This window comes from Alligator sinensis, unplaced genomic scaffold, assembly GCF_000455745.1.
Source record: "Alligator sinensis unplaced genomic scaffold, ASM45574v1 scaffold65_3, whole genome shotgun sequence".
Taxonomy (NCBI): domain Eukaryota; kingdom Metazoa; phylum Chordata; order Crocodylia; family Alligatoridae; genus Alligator; species Alligator sinensis.
In genome coordinates, this window is record NW_005842203.1 from 1,153,507 (window position 1) to 1,159,818 (window position 6,312).

Genomic DNA, 6,312 nt, shown 5'->3' on the forward strand with positions numbered 1-6,312 from the left:
GGGCAAGAAAATGTCTGCTTGAGGATTAGAAGTCGGCTCTGCTATACCCAAGTTGAAAATTCTAGAATTTCTTTCTCTGTGACAAGAGTGGTGTTCTCCTGCATGTCTGTAAACAGCCTACCATAATTTATATAATGATGCTAATAGCAGTGAGCAATTTTGCAGACATCTAATTTAGTATAAATGCCAAAAGGCAAACTCTTCAAAAATTGGAAGCAAAATATAGAATGCAAATGTAAACAAAATACATGGTACTGTGCAGAGAAAATGAAAGTACTGAGCGCTTTTCTTGCCCTTGTCCATACTTTGGTTCTCATGTGTTATTGCCAAAGCAACTAAGTCATAAAATGTCCTAAATCTCATCAAAACTTTGCTGAACAGATAGCGATGAAATGCTGAGATAGCTAGTCTTTTTCAAAACCCAGGACAAAATGAACCTTTGTAACAGCTTGTTTTATCAGGCCTACTGATATTCTACAAATGCTAGACTTTGGTAGTAAAAACTGTGTTTCTTTCAGCTTTCTTCCATTATTAATCTTCTCTGACCCTATCTACCACCACTTCTGCAACTGACCACTAAAATGTGTAAACATACAAGAAAGATATGAAAGAAACAGTGTGCCTGCCTTGTAAAAGATGAGAATCTTTTCTTCCTCTCCCCCTATTTGCTGGTGTCCTTCTTCTGCCTCTGTTTGTCATGTCTTCAAATGTCTGTTCATCTGTTGTGTGTCTAACTATAAGTAGGGCTGGTAATGCTACATCTTAATGAGATTGCCAGACACTTCCCATCACATTTTCAATTGTTTAGGATTTGCAAAACTTGAACCATTCGGAATGGATTTTTTTAACATGCTGAATGCCTACCTAAAGCTAAACTTATTTGGGGGAAAAGAGTTCAGCCATTTCCAAGAATGTGGCTATGAAAAAGTGTATTCTTTTGAAGTTCTTTAGACTTTTGCTTTGAAAATCTCTTGCATTCCTCTGTTTTAGCCCTCTGGCTTGAATTTGGGCAAGAAGTTAGCCTTTGTATTAATGATATCACCATGTCGACAAAAGTCAGCTCTAGTCACTGGCCTGGCCAAATTATGAAAAAAAATCTATTTTCAGGTGCATAATAAAGCAGAAAAAAATCTAAGACTCCATCTCCACTCAGTATGATGTGCCTCTTACAGCTCAAAATGGTGACCACCAGTTCATACAGCTATCCCAAAAGTATAACACACGCCCACTCAGGGTTATGGAACAAATACAGATTTTGTTCTGTTCTTCCCAGCCAACCCAACTCTGAGTGGGGCCAGGCTGTACAACAAAGATCAATAAGAATGTCTCTCTTGGTTGTCAGTGATACTCTTGCTTGTACCCAGATAGTGTGGAGAAGGAACCTATCTTATTTCAAGTCAGATGGAATCAAAGGGAGAAGGTTGATTTGGAAAAGATGCCTGGTGAGGCTGGGGCTGGAGGAAATGAGAGAAAAAGTCACTGGGACTACTTGGAGATTGGGTGGCAGAATGGAACCTCCTAGAGAACAACAGTCTGTGTAGAGGTTCTGAATGTCCTCACCCTAATGATGACTTGGGTGGGTGATAGTACAATACTACATGATTGATTTTCTTGTTCCAGTTTGCTTTTAAAAAAATGTGCTGCCTTAATTAGGGCCTATGTGTCCATACATTATGATATAGTCTTTAATTTCATGATTTCATATTATACATTGTATACAATCCATGTCTCATTCAGTGCACAGAGTGGACTTCCGCTGGGAATGAATTGGGACTGTGGTAATAAAAAATGTCTGTAGAATTCCTGCATCACTTCTTGCAGAAGTTAGAGAGTGTGTATAGAGAAGGAAGGTGATTGGAGAAAGGCCGGGCTCTTAGTTAAGGCAATTGCATGCTGAGCCTGTCATTACATAAATTAGTGTTTCAGTGTGACCTGTCACTTAAACAAAACTTCTGTGTATTCCTCATCTTCTAGTGCTAACTTGAGAAGCTTAAGTCTGATTTACAGAAGTCCCATGCCCTTTTGGATATAAACTGAGGTGAAAGGGAGTTGGGCTGTAAAATACAAACTACTATATCATGTTAATTACCCTTAAAAATTAGGTCCTAATTGCAGGCACATAGCTGGGTGGTTCTGGACTCTAGACTGCAGTGGCCTACATATGAAGAAGCTGTGGACCAGCCGGTGGTGGAATTGGCCTGCCCAAAATCCCAAGGACTGCTCTTTCTGTGCCTCTCCCCACCCCTGCCACAATTGTTACCACTTGTTATATTACTGCCTAAGTGCTTCAAAGTTGGCATCCAAATCTAATGAATGTTTTTGTGTCTATTTTTACGGAACAGATTCAAGGTTTTGGAGTTTTAAGCACAGACATTGGTCTGAATAATCCTGTAGCAATAATTCAGAGGGGGAAAAAAGACAAATGTTTTTTCTGAATGTTGATGGCCCATCAGGTTAACTCCAGTAAGTCTCTCTAAGTTTCTGTAGCCAATGGCACACACGCTATCTGGCTGCATTTGACTCATTGGCCTGAATGCCCAGCTTTCCATTTACAATGTGGGATAACTGGAAGTAACCTTTAGTGCAAGTTTGGAGAAATGAATATATACAGTGAGCTCACTTAGCCATTCTACTGGTGCCTTCCCTGTGGCAACAATTAGCATTCATTATTTTTTTAACTTTCTGTGAAAGATATTGAAAAACGACAGAAAAACAGTCTTTAGAAAGTATAAAGAAAGTCTTCATTTTTATATTATCCCATATTCCCTTCCCTTTTAGTTGCAGAGAGCTTTTGTAAGGTAAAAACACCCAAACCCTCTGTTTGATAATTTTTAGGTAGTAATAACTGTCATATTCGGAGAAAATGAGAAAAATTAGTTGAGACAGTCTTCAGCTTTTGTTTGTTGCTATTGTAATTGAAAGCCAGTCCTGATTCCTTTAAGACTAGACAAACATTCTCAAAGGGAGAGAGAGAAGAATAGCAAAGATAGAAATAGAGTTTCTGCCTATGGTGCTCACTCTTATTTGCATGATTACTAGTGAAGAAATATAGGGAGAACACACTGTCCTAGAAGGCGCCCTAAGACTTTCTAAACTTGTCAGCATTGTTCAAGGTTATATAGCTGCCTTTCTGGTCATGGGCTTACAGCAGTATTACAATAAATGCAGTGTTGGGCAGGTAAACTAGATGGTTAGGGCAGAGTTCTGTTTCACCTTATGCACACAAATGGCATCTTTTTTGGCTATGCAGTGGCAGTTTTGGCATTTAAACACAGTTTGCAGTTCTGTTATCCAAGGACACAGCTGCTGAGTATGTTCAGTAGTCTATACACTAGCTGTTAGGCATGTTGCTACATGTGTGCATACCTGAGCATAAGTCTTGAAAAAATAAAATGAGAAGAATCCTCCAGTGCTTTAGCCCCACTATCTGAATACTTTGGATGCTTAGCCAGGAAGCAGGAGACTTGGGTTCTAACTTGCCCCTCAACCAGAGTGTGGTTGAACCTATAACTATCTAACTTCCTATGGTAGTTCTGTAACAACCAAAATATTAGCTGTATTTTATTGGCATCCCCTTCTCCAGCTCTCCTTTTGAAGCTGGCCCCCTGTGAACCAAGACAGGGAGATACATGAGACCAGGAAGATGTGAATAAACTAAAATAGATAGCTTAGTGAGATGGATGGTACCCTGCAAGGGACAAGGCCTTCACTCTTGCTTCCATCAGAGCAGAGATGGCAGTTCTCTCCATCCATTTTATCCAATGAATATTAACTGGTAAGTGCAGTGGCTCAGCTTCAAGGCTGTGGGTGGTAAACACCTGACCTGGTGGTTACAGTACCATACTGGGAAAGTCAAATAGAAGTAGGTTCAGGCCTTCTCTGTGTTGGAGAAGGGTGAGGGTGGTGCTTAGAATTTAGGTTTCCAACTTCCTGGGCAAATGCCTTTTGTCCTTGCCTATTGAGCTAAATCATGGGAGGGTTATTTATGCATATGTTATGTCTTTTTGCTGAATAGGATTTTGTGATGTGCATATATCCAGCATATAAGCATATATGGTCATGTGCCTGCCTGGTATGTGTGTTGCTTACCGTGCATGCTCAGTAGCTGTGATGTAATGGCTACCCATCCAGAATGTATCTATGGCTACCCATGCACAAACTGTGCATGAGCCAAAAAATGTCAGTTATGCAGCTGGAAAGTGAACCCATAAAGTGAAATAGAATTATACCCTTACAGAAAAGAAGGCAAAAGGACAGAAGAGAAAAGAAGGGAAGAAGTAGGACACAAAACTGAGAGAGTAACAGCACGAATTCAAGTCTCTGGTTCCAGGTGATGTTCATGTCTTAGCAGAGGACAGTAGAAATTCTATGTCATCCAGGTTTCTCTCCCTCTCTTTCCTAGTGTAGTTAGAATACCTTTCAAGATCAGAACAATGAAGTGTCAATAGTATTAGAGGGAAACTTGTAATCCCTGGAAATTTTTGGAGTGATAGCAAACCATGTTCCTTTCACTCTAGCTGTCCTGGCATCAGCATCAAACTATGCCTTAGCCTGGTTGACCCGATATGTTGAGAATCCCAAAAGGTTTGATTAGTGGAAAATACCATTCTCTGCATTCCATTTACTAAATAGGTCTATTTTCCTTAAGACCAGTTTTGTTTAACTGATTTCCAGTCTAATATTTCTGTATTGATCCAATCATGATGTTAACTCAGTCCTTGGGTTGTATCAGCAAGCCATTTTTATTTGGGGAATCCACAGTTTCTTTAGGTGATCTATTCCATCACTTAATCACCATCAAAATTAGAATGTCCTTCCTAATATCCAATCTAAATTTCTCTGTTGCAGTTTTAGACCATAATTTCTTGTCCTGTCTTCTGCAGCTACAAAGAATAGTCTATTAAAGTGGCTGGCAACCTTTAACAAGTTGTGGGCAGGAACAACCTGGCTGTGGTCCAACATGGGCCAGGTGGCTTCAGCAGTGCATCAAAGACAAGGAGCTTTCCTTGCACCTACATCAGGTCCAGGCAGCTGGGAGCTGCAGCTGTCCAACTGCTACTTCTCCCAGCCCTGCCCTTCCCAGCAGTCGAGCAAGTGCAGCTTCCAGCTGGTGGAAAGCTATGCCAGGGCTGGGCAGCTGCTAAGTGTCCATGCAGCCATTACTTCTCCTTGCTCCCTCCCAGTCCCCAACTCCTGACCCCAGCTCAGCTTCCCACAGGAGTCTTAAATATGAGCACTATGATTGCCATTTTACAATCATCTGGGCTTTCTCCAAATCATCAAAGTTTTCAAAGATAAAAGCCAGTGGCTCTGCAATCACATCAGCCAACTCCCTCAGCACCTTCAGCTGCATTGCATCTTGCACATGTCCAGCTTTTCTAAATTGTCCCTAACCTGTTCTTTCACCACTGAGGGCTGCTCACCTGCTCCCCAAACTGTGTTGCCAGGGGCAGTAGTCTAGAGGCTGACCTTGCCTGTGAAGACTCAGGTGAAAAAGGCATTGAGTACTTCAGCCTTTTTTGCATCATCTGTCACTAGGTTGGCTCCCCCCATTCAGTAAAGAAGCCACACTTTCCTTGATCCTCTTCTCTCTGCTGACATAGTATCTGTGTTCGTGTGTGTGTGTCTATGTCTGTGTGTGTGTCAACAAATACTAAATGACTGCACAGTAACCCAAGTTACTGCATAGTAGCAACAACAAATGTCTCTTTTGTGACACTACTGTGCAGTAGCCTAATACTACTGCACAGTAGTATTAGGCTACTGCACAGTCAGCATTTCATGTAGAAGCAGCCTCTGTGTGTGTAATTTTGAATGTAAACTCTTTTAGAGTAGGAAGGCTTCCTGCATTTCTAGGAAGTTTCACACATCCCAATGGCACTGTGAAAATAACCGTAGTTCTGTGTTAATTCAGGCAACAAAGGCAACCCATGTACAGGCAGGGCAATTCCTGCTCACAGTGAAATCAGCGGCACTTTTGCCCCTGACTTCGCAGTGAAATCAGCGGCACTTTTGCCCCTGACTTCTGTTGGAGACAAGGCTGGGATCTAAAACTGCAATTTTTCAGCAAGCAGCTGTTTGTTTACGCTAATAGGACCCTGTCCATTTATTATAAAGTTGTATTGACATTTTAACCCAATATAAAGATTAATTCTACACTGAAACATAATAATGTGCAAATTCTGAGCTTGAAAGTTTTCCATTTCCTTCTGTGTGCAGATTTGAAAAGAAAGTAAAGAATAGAAAGCATTGTGATGATTTATTTAGGAAAAAAGGGCAGGAAAATGGTCAAAGTATTTCAAAGATAAGGGA